Source organism: Kogia breviceps, chromosome 20, assembly GCF_026419965.1.
Source record: "Kogia breviceps isolate mKogBre1 chromosome 20, mKogBre1 haplotype 1, whole genome shotgun sequence".
Taxonomy (NCBI): domain Eukaryota; kingdom Metazoa; phylum Chordata; class Mammalia; order Artiodactyla; family Physeteridae; genus Kogia; species Kogia breviceps.
The window spans coordinates 15,646,400-15,660,831 of record NC_081329.1 but is presented as its reverse complement, the minus strand read 5'-3'; the positions used below and the strand labels follow the sequence as shown (position 1 = coordinate 15,660,831).

General features: G+C 37.9%; 1 protein-coding gene across 2 annotated transcripts in view; it reads right to left on the bottom strand.

The window, feature by feature from the left end:
- Positions 1-3,383, bottom strand: part of FGL1 (fibrinogen like 1) — a 31,971-nt gene extending 28,588 nt beyond the window's left edge. Inside the window, exon 1 of one of the 2 annotated variants that reach the window (XM_059049447.2) lies at positions 3,292-3,383. The gene's annotated coding sequence lies outside the window, so the exon portion shown is untranslated. The remainder of the gene's footprint in view (positions 1-3,291) is intronic. The other variant, XM_059049449.2, reaches the window with a different exon arrangement.
- Between the last annotated feature and the right edge of the window lie 11,049 nt (positions 3,384-14,432).

The following is a 14,432-nucleotide window of genomic DNA, read 5'->3' as shown; positions in this document are numbered from 1 at the left end:
GTCCGGAGCCTGTGCTCCGCAACGGGAGAGACCACGGCAGTGAGAGGCCCGCGTACCGCAAAAAAAAAAAAAAAAAAAAAAAAAAAAAGAGATATTTGGATTTATAAAATCCCCAAAGGAAGAAAAAATAACTGAAAATTTAATACCTAAAATATTTAAAATTTGGCTCTTAATGGGCTAAAGCCATTATCATAGCTATCTCATAATAAATTATTAGTTTGACTCATTTTTCAGTTGGTAATAAATATATTTCTTGAGCAAAATTACAACAGGTATGCTCCTATTTAAAAGAAAATCTCATTTGTATCCTTAAGGTCATTTATTATTTAATTTTAAAATTTACCATGAAGTTCAAGTACCAAAAAGTAAAACAAAACAAAAAAACCCTCCACATAACGGAGGTTTCTTAACATGTAATCAACTACACAGTCATAAACATATAAAGTTTTTTAATGTTACAGAAAATAAGAAGCAAGATAATTGTTTTATTATAAGCAAGCAAAAGAAAATAAAGATGGAAAATAGATGTTTTTTTAAAACACATAAAAGAGATTTTTGAAGTAGAAAGTATTATCCCATGAGATTAGAACACACAATCAAAATATAATTAAAGGAAGTGAGATCATCCAGTTGAACATTGCCAACACTTGAGGAAGCAAGGCTCAGAGAGGGCATATCATCTGCCTAAAGAAATAAAATAGACCCTCCTAGAGTAATGAAAATAAAGACAAAATTAAACAAATGGGATCAATTAAACTTAAAAGCTTTTGCTTTTTTTTTTTTTATGAAAGATTTTGCTTTTAAGCAAAGGAAACCATAAACAAGAAGAAAAGACAACCCTCAGAATGGGAGAAAATATTTGCAAACGAAGCAACTGATACTTATTTGTGGAATTTTAAAAAAATGATAAAATGAACTTATTTACAAAACAGAAACAGACCCACAGACATAGAAAACAAACTTATGGTTACCAAAGGGGAGAGGGGTGGGGACAAATTAGGAGCTTGAGATTAACATATACACACTATTATATTTAAAATAGATAAATAAAAAGGACCTACTGTATAGGTAGGTCCTTGTTTTATATATATCTATATATATAACTGAATCACTTTGCTATATACTTGCAACTAACACAACATTGCAAATTATACTTCAATAAAAAATTATGTTCTTATAGCTATATCTGAATCTGGCTCTTGCATAAGTGAAAGTGTGTGTTAAAAGTGCTCTGGGAGGGCTTCCCTGGTGGCGCAGTGGTTAAGAATCTGCCTGCCAATGCAGGGGACATGGGTTCGAGCCCTGGTCTGGGAAGATCCCACATGCCGTGGAGCAACAAAGCCCATGTGCCACAACTACTGAGCCGGCGATCTAGAGCCCGCGAGCCACAACTACTGAGCCCACCTGCCACAACTACTGAAGCCCACGTGCCTAGAGCCCGTGCTCCGCAACAAGAGAAGCCATCCAATGGGAAGTCTGTGCACCACAATGAAGAGTAGCCACTGCTCCCTGAAACTAGAGAAAGCCCGCGCAGCAATGAAGACCCAAGGCAGCCAAAAAAACAAAAACAAAAAAAGTGCTCTGGGAGATGCTGGGAAATTATATTATATACAGATTGCAATGCATTATATTTGGTAGAAAATAAAGGGGCAGGGACTTCCCTGGTGATGCAATGGTTAAGAATCCTCCTGCCAATGCAGCAGACACGGGTTCAAGGCCTGGTCCTGGAAGATCCCACATGCCACGGAGCAACTAAGCCCGCATGCCACAACTACTGAGCCCGCATGCCACAACTACTGAAGGCCGTGTGCCTAGAACCCATGCTCTGCAACGAGAGAAGCCACCGCAATGAGAAGCCCGTACACCACAACGAAGGATAGCCTCCATTCACAAATAGAGAAAAGCCCGCACGCAGCAACGAAGACCCAACGCAGCCAAAAATAAATAAATATATATTTTTTTTTTAAAAAGAAAGAAAATAAAGGGGCAGTGAAAAGCTTTGGCAGGTTTCTCTTGCCATTCAATTTCCAATTCATTGTCATTAAAATAATCAAATCTAATCTTTCCCAGAGAAAGGAGGCAGCCCCTAGTCTGGCAGATCCTTAAACAATAAGGCATTTCAAAATGTTATTATATATATTTAAAAGTCATTATATTAACCTGATCATCTTTAAAATAATTCCTGAGAATATCTTAAGTCTTTTAAAATTCCCCAGTGCCTCCATTAATAATTCCAGCCATCTTCTATAATATTGAAGAAATGTTTAAGAAACTTGCTTTGAAATTCTGATCTCCATCATTCACCATAGTAAACCATCATTATTCTGGAAACCTGGATTGTGGTGAAGTTATATCAGATTACTTCACTCCTCACTATACAACTAGTTGTATTTATATTACAATGTTTTTGCTTTGGGCTATCTCAAAATTTTAATTATTATAAAATTAAAAGTTTTCAAATGGCTATTCTTTGATGTACTGTATCATTTGATATAAATTGTTCTAAGTGTAAGTCCATTTTCTCCCAATAAAATCTTTGAGTTTAATTGATTATAGTAAATTAAATTTAAACACAAAAATTTTAAGTTTGGGACTAGAAAGTTCTACAGCTGACATGTAACTTTTAAAAACACAAGTACATTACTAGCATGTAATGGTAATTCAAAAATGGTATGTTTTAAGTGAGCTATTATGAAAGGATACAGATAAAAGAAATTAAAAAGAAGAAAAAGTTACTGAAGGAAGCATATTTGATAAGTCAGCATTCACAAATGGTAATGTGTAAGACATATTAATGGAAGACAGTTAAAATTATCCATAAACAGACTTAGAGACCCCTTTTGGGTTATTTTCTTCTAATTTTTCCCCTTTTTCTGGTAATGGAATATAACAGCATCTTTGTTACTTATCTCAAGAATTTATACTCAATGAAAGCTTTAAAAAGCCAAATATGTTTGATTCCCAAAAGAAAGAAATAAAGAACATTTCTGAAGTTTTTACTTCTGAAGAGGAAATTATAACATTATCCATTTTATTTTCCATTTTGTATATTAAAACTGCACATCTTTTTATTTACATCAAATTCTCATCCAATTCATTCCGAATGTACCAGGAATGGAAAGGAGATGTAATTCTAAATCTCTTTTCCAAGTGGCAGAAGCATCCATCTCTCTAATCAACCTGACCTTTCTCAAGGACCAACAGTTGTTTCTTGAGTTATGCTTAATATCATACCTAGGAAATCAACTGGCATTACCACAATTATGTCAAAAGTGCAGAGAGGTTAAATACCTTGCCTGAAGTCACAAATGAGTCAGAGACACGCTTAGGCGAGGTCCAGCCACTCTGTCTCCCAGGCTCCTGTAACTGCATTCAGACTTTGTAATTGCTTCTTTGTTATTTGATTAGAAATAGGGACAGTGTTGATTCTGGCTTTAGTCCAGAAACAAATAGATGAGGAAATCTGTTTAATTGGAAGGAAAACTAAAAGAGGGAATTCAAGGACAAATCCCAGTACTCTGATATTTTTCTTTTTTTCTCCTATTTGCATGAATTTTTACTAAACATCCAATAATATATCTTTATAAAAACATCTCTGATTTTTTAACCTCTTACTATTGTGCTCATCCAGAGAATTTTTGTATTTTGACTAACTTCAGTAATGTTCACTTGGAGATTAAGTAAAACCAAAGTTTGGTTGAAGCTTTGCTTTCTGGTACTAACGATAATAAAATTTTACCTATAAAGATACGGATTAAAATTTCATTTCAACTACAATATGGAGAGAAGCCAAATTTTTCTTAGTTATAAAAATGTGGCAAGTTAATAATTGTCAAGATGAAACAGTCAGTTTCTTTGATCTTTAAGAAAAGCAAAAATATTCCCTGAGGTGCAAAATTGTGAAATTTATCTGTAAGCATCAATTATCCTTTGATCGAGCTGTTCCTTTTGTTTTAAACTGTAGAGGATTTTCTAATGTGTAACACGTCAGCTCCATTAATCATATTGCACAATAGTTTCAGACTGGAAACCCAGGTTCATCATTTCTTTTTTCATTCTGATGTAACTCACGCTGTTGTTTGCTGTTTGTTCTGTGATCCCTATTTATTAACTCAGATTCCAGTAAAAAGTTGTTTTTCTCTCTGTTCTTTGTTGTCTTCTGGATTAAAGTATTGCTGGTGTTTGGCCTTCCCATTAAGCATTTTCTCATCATTCACTCAGAAATTTTCAAGTTTAATAAGGAAAAGGTAATCCTGATGATTTACTGGAAAGAAAAAGTCAACTAGGTGGAAGTGATTTACACACATGGGCTAAGTGGAAATTACACATTCACAATAATGAATTCAAGCTGCTGCTGTTAAATTTCAAAAGCAAAGGTATGGGATTATTTGGCTGATTTGATAATTACCTCTGGTAAAATGCAGTATTTTGAAATACAGACCTATTTTTTTCCTCCTTGTATCCTTTTTGCTTCCTTCCCATTCAAGCATTTAGTAAACCCTGAGCTCACTTCCTCAGAGGAGGGACCTATAACTGTATGTCCCAGTAACAGCAGCTATCACACGTGGGACCCTTATGTACCAGACGTGGTAAATATACTAACTCATTCAGTGTCAACAGCCCCATCAGTGGGTACTGTTACTATCTCCATTTCACAAATGAGGAAACCAAGGCACAGAGGTTTAAGTAACTTGCCCAAGGTCAAGTTACAATGAGCAAGAGGTAGAGCTAGGATTCAAAGGCAGTCTGGCTCAGAATCTGTGCTCTTTACCGTTAAAGATGATCAATGCTATCTGTCAAGGACTGAAGCAGCACCATGGCCTCAGGAGAAACCTGGGAAAAGCTAATCAGACGATAAGGACAGAAGCTAGGGTCAAGGTTCTGTGAAGGCGTGCCAGAACCTGAACTTTTTGGGAGGAATGTTAGTACTGCAGTCCGTGGATGCATTGTCAGAGCATCAGGAAAGGTCAGATTTGTGACCTTGCACAATTGTACCAAAGCTATGAAATGAGAATGAGACCTCAGCTCACTGGCTGACAGAAGTATGAGAAAACAACGAGACAAGAGGAGCAGGTGGGGTCCAGAGTTTGAGGAGGTGGACCAGAAACAGAACGGTTGGGATGCGTACTGTAAGGCATGGCTGCTTTTTTTTTTTTTTCTTTCTTTCTTTTTTAAAAATTGAAGTATAGTTGGTGTACAATATTCTATGTTATAGGTGTACAATATAGTGATTCACAATTTTTAAAGGTTATACACCAGTTACAATTATAAAATATGTGCCATAGTCCCCATGTTGTACAGTATATCCTTGTAGCTTATTTTATACCTAACTGTTTGTACTTCTTACTCCCCTACCCAATATTGCCCCTCCCTCTTCCCTCTCCCCACTGGTAACCACTAGTTTGTTCTCTACTTCTGTGAGTCTGCTTCTTTTTTCGTTATATCACTAGTGTGTTGTATTTTTTAGATTTTGCGTACAAGTGATATCACACAGTATTTGTCTTTCTCTGTCTGACTTATTACCCTTAGCATACGGGCTCAGCTTCTCAAAGGGGCTTCACTGAGCAGAATAGTGGCTCATTACGCTTACATCTTAAATTAGCTTGTCTAGAAGTTGGGCTCTACACATTTACCCTAAGTGATTATTTTCTGGAGAACGGATATATAAAACAGAAAAGTGAACTTATTAATTTAGGAAAAGAGAACTGCTTGGTAAGATAACCGGTCTAGGAATTTGCATAGAGGACTTCGTCATGGTGGACAAAATTGCGCCAGAGCAAATCAAGCAAAAGGAATTTTGATGAACAAAGAACATGAATAAAGAGCATTGGACTTCGAGGCTTTTTTTTTTTTTTTTCAAAGTAAAGTAATTAGATAAACTTTTCTTCTCTGACCTGAGAATATTTCCATTGGATAACAGGCACTGTTGCACCAAGATCAGGTCACTCTGGCTCCCAGACAATATTAGATGAGCACCGACAAATTTTTTCCTTCTCCTTTAGGAAGACCATATTCAGAGAAGCTTCTCAATTAATACATCAGTTATAACACAGTTGTCATCCAAACCCTCTGGACTCTATATTGTGTCTGCCCCTTACCTGATACCTGACCCAGTCCCAGGAGGAAGGTTGAATTCCAGGTCTCCCCAACTCCAGTCCGCTCCTGCCTGCAGCAGTGAACATGTCTGTTCTCAGCCCCATCATGAACTAGACAACTGATCGTATAGCCTTTAGTGTATTCTACCAGCAAACATTTCTGATGGTTATATTTTCCAACCTTGACTCCCAATGAAGGGGGAGACACATTTTATGGGACTTATAAAATCCTGTGCTCTGAATACAGTGATCACATTTTAAACTTAAAATGTGACTTTTATCAAAATATTTAAGATGGAACATATTTTAAATATCAAGGAAAGAGGTTAACGAGACTAGTCTTCATTTCAGGCAACTAACAGATCTTCCTCAGGTGGAGGTTATGAAACTCCTAAATATATAAACTTCCTATAATGTTGGTTTAGATATCACCTCATATGGAGTCCTAAAAGGATATAAAACATTCTCATGTAGCATAAGTCTGAGAAATTACTATGGAAAAGCATTTTTAAATTAGTAAGACAACCAATTTCACTAGTGAGTCACCCTACCTATTCCTATTGTCTATGTAACTAGTAAAAGTTTAAATTAATAGATGCTCAATAAACAGGTCCTGAATTAATTAATCCATGTCATGTCAATATGAATGGTATGGTCAAGGGAATAAAAGTGTTTTACTGAAGACGGAGAGAACTGCATTAATTTCCAAGCTCTGTCATGGCTCATTATATGCTCTTGAGCAAGTCATTGCTCCTCTCTGAACCTCAGTCTTGTCATCTGTGAAAAAGCTATTGGATCTAATGGTCCCTACGATCCACTCCCACTTTTAAATTCTTCTTTTTTGCTTATTTATTATTATCTACAAGAAACCTTCCTAGAACATATTATGAAAGAGGATTAAAGTTTTATATCAAAGTTAGGAAAGTTCATGGATAACTAGGCAACGCTGGTAAGTATGTATAACGGATGAGTAAACTAGGTTGGAACTGAGACTTGGGTAGAGAGTCCTGTGGAATTAGGGATCCCCTTCATAGCTCCTCTGGGGCTCAAAACAGATAATCACAAAGCTGCTGTAATTATCCAGTTGGAAAACTTACATTGTTACCTAAAAAGTCTAGTTGCTTTGCTCTGTTCCTGGCCAACTCCTAGAGTTCTGGCACCACGGTGGTCTTGAAATGCTGCTGTCACTACCAGGCAGATTTCAAAATGTAAGTGGTGGTTGTAGGAAAAGGACACTTTCTCCTTCCCTAACCTAATCTAGACTTGGACACAAGCCCCTTCCCTGAAACCCCAACAGAAGCATTTGATAGGCTGTGATGTTTGCAAAACTTCTGAAACTTTGGGGATGATGGAAAGAAATTACAATGCAGAGAAGGGAAAGGTAAACAGGAATATTAGCTACGACTCCTCTCTCCCCATAGACGTCCCCCGTAAGGGGCCATCTCTGCCCTTATCAACGGACCCAATCTACTGACATGTTGAAGGAATTACATAACCCTCCATGCAGAGAATGTCCTTGGTCATATCCTACCCTTAATTCCTCTCTTGCTTTATAAGAAGGGAAAAAATTTCTATATCCCCAGCCAATAAAGTACTAACCACTACTGATTCTTTACCTAAAATTAAGACAACAATTTATAGATTATGCAGAAAAATTTTGCTTTTTTTCCCACAAAGTTTCCATTTCAGAATATAATTGGTGCTATATTTTGCATAATAAAAGCGCATTAAAGTATTACCCACCAAGAAAAAGAAAAGCTTTCTCCAAAGATAAATAATGGTTCTGCTCCTAGCTAAACAAAAAAATTGTCACCAAAATCTTCTTGTTAAATATGGTGGATTGACCACACATTTTAAAATGTGCTTCCTCCTCAAATCCCTTTAAAATGACAGCAAAGAAATAAAAAGGCATAAACCTACAATGTCAAAGCAAACAGGAATGATATGTGAAGAGATAATAGAGTACAACAACTTATTGGAAGAGATTTTAGAGGAACCACAAAATTCAAGAGTGACTGTCAAGGCTGAAAATAAGGGGATTGGTAAAATAATATAAAAAGTGTAGTTGGATCCTATAGCCTCTTCCCCAGCCCATGTAACTCCTACCCTCTTTATTCATATACTACCTAACACTTGCCCATTTTTTATTCCTAAAAGAATTTGATCTGGAATTTATTTTCATTTGGGGATAGAAGGAAAGTTGAAAGGTAGGAGCCACAAACAGAGAAGTTAAAATAAAGCATGTATACAAAAAGGGCAACCAGGCACCTCTTTCAAACAAGATTGCTGTCAGGCAGGCTTGTATTTCCTGCCAGGAGACAGGGTTCTTCTCGGGAGAAATGGAATGGCCCCACAGGAAAAAAAATTAAGGATACTAAAATATAATCCTCCCTCCACAGACATACCAGCTCACCACTTAACCATATATTGAATCTCAGCAGTCCACAAACTCTACCCATGAACATTAAGCTAGCTTTCCGTTAGCTTTTTTGGTGCCTCACATAGAGATAACCAAGGATCACCAGACATTTGAAGAATGTCTCCAATATGAAAAACAGAGATAAAAACAAGGGAAGAAAAAAATAAAAACGGAACCCAGGGAATACAGAATACTGGGGGTCAGGCAGTGTTCTAGATGCTGGGGAAATTGTAATGAACAAAACAGACAAGAGTCTCTGCCTTCGTAGAGCTTACATTCTAGCAGAAAGGTGGAAGTAAACATTAAATGAAATAAATAAATAGATCTGTTAGAAAGTGATGTCTGCCATATACTGTGAAGAAAAATAAGTCAGTGGAGAGGCTTAGTGAGTGGGTGGGGGAAAGAGAGGCAAATTTAGATAGACTGGGCCAGGGAAGGCTTTATTGAGACATTTGAGCAAAGACTTGAAGGAGATAAGAAAGTAAATCCTGGGGATATCTGGGGACAGGGGGAGGAAGGAAGCAGTCCAGGCAGAGAGACTAGCTAGTGCAAAGGCTATGAGGCCGAAGTGTGTCTGAATGTCTGAGGAATAGCCAGGAAGCAAGCAGTCGATGTGTTCAGAGAGATAGCAGAGATCAGATTATAGACAGACTATTAGTCGGTTGAAAGGAATGTGACTTTTACTTTGAGTGATGGGTAAGCCACTGAGATATTTCTGAACCAAGAAATAATATGATGTGACCTACATTTAAAAGAAAAGACATATTTGGGGGGTACAAGAGTGGAGGTAGAGAGACTGGTAAGAGACTAGAGGAATACTCCAGGCAAGAAATGATGGCAGGTCAGAACAGGATGCTAATAGTGGAGGTGAAGAGGAATGGATATCATTTCAAAGTAGAAGAATGATTTCCTGACAGATTGAATGTGAGTTGTGAGAGGAAGAAAAGAAGTCAAAGATGACTTCAAAATTTTCGGTCTTAGTAACCTCAAAGATGGATATGTCAATAAGCTGAGGTGGGGAAGAATGAAAGAATAACAATTTGGAGCAAGGGGGGAGAGATGAAGAACTCTATTTTGGAAACGGTAAGTTTGAGATGACTGTTAAACATGCAAGGAAAATGTCAAGAAGGCAGTTGGATTACAGGGTCTACAGTTAGGGGAAAATATAGATTTTAAAGTCAGTACCATAAAGAATGGCATTTAAAGTTACAAGATGAATGGGGACAGCAAGGATGTAGTACAGATTCAGAAGGGAAGAGGTAAAAATACTGAGCCCTGGGGTAATCCAATGTTAAGAAGCTGGGGAGATGAGGCACCCACAAAAAAAGAATAGGAGAAAGGAGTTGTCAGTGGGGCAGGAGGAAAACCAGGAATGAGCGACGTCCTAGGAACCAGGTGAGAAGATGCTTCGAGGAGAAGGGAGTCATTCATGTGTGTAGCAGATAAAGTAACAGGAGGACTGAGAACTGACCCTTGGATGAAGGAACATGAAGATCCTTGGAGACTGTGACAAGGTCGGTTTCAGTGGAATGGTGGGGGTGAAAGCCTGGTCAGAGTGAGTTTAAGAGAGAATGGGAGGGGATAAATTGGACATAGCTAAAAAGAAGTACAACTGCTATAATGGGAAGTAAAGAAAAGGTTTTGTTTTATTTTTTAAGATGGGAGATGTCTACAGAGGAAACCTCCTTTCAAACTATATTTTGTATTATCAGAAAAGTAAGAAACAATAATGGAATGCCGTTATTTTTATTTAAAAAGGAACAATTAACACAAAGCAGAAAAAGCTCAAAGAAATTAAATGGAATAGTCAAAATTAAACAAACTTCACTGAGTGGATTAGGATATATATTCAAGGAAACCTCCCAGAAAGTAGAATAAAAAATACAAGGGTAGTAAAATAGGAGAGAAAAGATAAGAAAATTAGAGGTATAATTTTAGGAAGTCAAGCATGTACCTAACAGAACTTTCAAAGAGGAGATAGAACAAAATGGAGAGTGAATTATCAAAGAAACAATAGAAAAATAATTCCCAGAACCGAAGGAATTGAATTTGAGTTTACTTAGTGTCCAGCATGACTTTTAAAAACAAGACAAAAAACACCCACCCCTTGGGCAAATCATGATAAAATTTTGAATAACAGTGTTAGTGAAAAGCTGCGAAAAGCTTTCAGAGTGAAATCACATAAAAAGTACTGAGACTCGGAATGGCATCATCCTTCTCCAGAGAAAGAATGCCTTAAAAATTCTGAGGGAATTTATATTTTCCAAATCAGGACTCTACACTGCCAAGCTAGCAATCAAGTGTGAAGTGTGAATAAAGCCATTTCAGACGTGTAAGAACTAAAAAAACAAAAACAGGAAACAAACAAAAAACTGCCTTAACATAGCCTTTCTGAGAAAGAGTCTGACAATATGATCTAGAAAAACAAGGGCGAATGAAGATCAATACCTCAGAAGACAAGGAAAAGGAACCAAGAAAAAGGGTTCATTTCCCAGAAATCCCTTTCCCTTGCCAGAGTTGGGATTCTTGTGGGAGACTTGGAGGGCAGAAATGAAGCGGCAGGCTTTGTAGCTCTCACATGCTGTTGCCTATCTGTTGGCTCATCTCACTGACAGATCTCTGCCAGGCCTGCAGCTACCCCGCCTCCCCTGGATCTTCCATCAGCGCATGACAATGGGTTCAGCTTCTACAGGGCAGCCACAACACCCAGGTCAGAGGCAACAAGAACTGACACAGCTTGCAGTCCGTCCTCATGGGCTCCAGCTCCTGCTTCCCGTACAGCCATCTACCCTTTTCACTCACCTACCCTGCATCCTTCGAACTCCTCCGGCATCTTATGTTAAGAAAAGGGCCTTTGAGAGACCCACGATAGCCTAAGGTCATTCCTTATATATCCTAGAGGCTCTGCTTCTCTGATTGAACTCTGTTATATACAGGATCCCAAACAGGAAAACTGAATGCCAGAGAAGGAATTTTTCAAATGCACTGTTGTTTACTGGAGGACTCACTGGCCCTCTTGGCCGGCTACATGAAGCACGTAAAAAGTAATCTTAATAGACATTGGACAGATCTCCCAAAATGTATAGCTTCAGGTCCCCAAAAACCTGTATCCTCCCCTGCTTACCAGTTAAGATAAAATGAAATGCTTATTTACTACTCTTCTTTTCAGAGGTTTCTTGCCTATCTGAAATTTTTCCCCTCTGGTATCTAACCAACTCTAAATTAGTTGCCTAACAGGGCAAAGTGCAAAAGATGTTTTCTTATACAATTTATTTTCCCTGTAAAGAATAAAGAGAGCTCTGGGCAAGGAATGTTTGTTTTTCTTTCGACATTTATGCAAGGACTTCAGAATTGCATATATTTTATGCTTCTGAAGAATAACATCTTTCTTATTAAAGAAGAATCTCCCCATAAGATCACGTCATTAAAAAAAAAACAATTGCAACCAAATAAATGTTAAATTCTAATAGAAAACAGATTTTTTTTACACTAAATACATGAAGAAGAAATTCAGCTATATTGTGTAAAAATATGTGGAGAAAAAAGAAAACAAGAGCTCATGTTAAGTAAAACCACATTTTAAAATATGCCTTTAGACCCAAGGAAGATGGGCGGTAACACAAGCGTCTGCTTTCACTCTACTCCCCAGTATGACTTCTCTGCTTTCTTTGATAAATTTGCTATACATCTTTTTCATTCAGGTACCTAAATCCAATTTCTACATGTGCTTTTTTCCTCCAGTTTTTAGGTTCTTAAAATATTATCGCCTCTTAAAACATCATCCAACTAATTGGAAAACACATGTTGATTCATACTTTTTTTTTTTTTTTTCTCCTTTGCGGTATGCGGGCCTCTCACTGCCGTGGCCTCTCCCGTTGCGGAGCACAGGCTCCGGACGCGCAGGCCCAGCGGCCATGGCTCACGGGCTTAGTTGCTCCGCGGCACGTGGGATCCTCCCGGACCAGGGCACGAACCCGTGTCTCCTGCATCGGCAGGCGGACTCTCAACCACTGCGCCACCAGGGAAGCCCTGATTCATACTTTTATGACCACAACTAAAAGTAGAACTCCCAGAGTTGTTAGCTATCCTGACAAAATTTCTGGACACTAGCAGAAAATTTAAAAACATGTTATTGACAGAAGTGTGTTTGTACATTTGAATTTAAAATTTGCCCTTGGGACTTCCCTGGTGGGGCAGTGGTTAAGAATCTGCCTGCCAATGCAGGGGACATGGGTTCGATCTCTGGTCTGGGTAGATCCCACATGCCGCGGAGCAACTAAGCCCGTGCGCCACAACTACTGAGCCTGCGCTCTAGAGCCCGCGAGCCACAACCACTGAGCCCACATGCTGCAACTACTGAAGCCCACGCGCCTAGAGCCCATGCTCCGCAACAAGGGAAGCCACAGCAATAAGAAGCCCACGCACCGCAACGAAGAGTAGCCCCTGCTGGCTGCAACTAGAGAAAGCCTGCAGACAGCAACAAAGACCCAGTGACCACACTAAAGACCACAGATGATAGACTCAGGGGTAGAGATTCTTACCAAACATGACTACTGGGGGAACTTCGGTAAATAAAGGAGGCTCCCAGTATGTACCATTTTCCTACTAGCCAATCAGGAAATTTAAAGAATGAAGAAAGGGGGATCCATCCAGTTTACTAGAATATCTTCTGGTTCAATAAAGATGCCTGGCAAGCCTAATATCTCATCTTGCGACGACTACTTTCACCAATGACTCAACCACATTACACGTGCTCTTTTGTTATTGTTGCCATATACATATATGTAAATAAACATATATATATGGTTGATATGTGTGTATGTATATATATGTGTGTGTGTGTGTGTGTGTAGTCCAGTCCTCTTTTCCTTTATTTGTCTATTCCAATATTCCAATAATCCCTCTGTACCCTCTATGAATGAAATAAGCCTTCCCCGGCCACCTGCCCTTCCCCTAAGCCCATCCACCTAGGCTAGATGTTTTCCTATGTGTTTACTCTCCTATATCACACATCACTATATTGTGTACTGGAGTTTCTCTAGTCATTAAAGAGAGATCAGGGACTTTTTTCTTGCTTCTATATCCATAGCACCTAGCATATACGTACCATACAATAGAGGCTCAAAAATATTTATTGTTCATGGAACAGTAAAATTCCTTATCTGTGATAGCATATAATAAAAGATTCAAACTGGGTAACATATCAAATTGGCATCTTACATGAAGTATTACTTACTATCAGGCCTAATACACAAAAGTCATGCAATAAATTGTAGTTTCCTATTGTCTTGAAACAAGATTAGGACTGTTGAATTTGATCTATAGAGAGTGAGGCAGCAATAATACACACACAAATAATTAATGGTTTCATATATATTGCTAATTTAGACAGGGAAGGAAGAAAGTGATTTTTAATAATCTAGAATTATTTGTGAGATGGGGAAGAGGTGAATCTGGAGACAATACCTTGCTCCTAAAATCATTTTCTAACATTGCCAAACTCACTCACTCTTGTAGCAGAATGAGAATTTTACATCACAATAAAGAAAAGTAACAGAAACTTCTGCTTTAGTAATGTAAGTGCTTGTAGCAGAACAAAATTGTTACCAAGAAAAACTTGAAAAGTTAGGTAAAATGAAAAAGACTATCTGTATGAAAGCATCAGGGAGTTACTAAGGCAGCCAGGATTGGAGGGGCCAGATTGTAGAGAAGAAAGCTGCCCACAATCATAATATAATAAATGTAAACTATTCTTGCTTCTTTTTTTTTTTAAAGCATAAACTATTGATCAAAGCAAAAAATACACACAGGTACACACAGGAAAAATACACAAATTATTAGCATATAGTTCAATGAATTTCTCAAACTACTTTTTCTGTAGTGTGGACATTCTGGTGATTGATTTTTCTGTTTTTGTA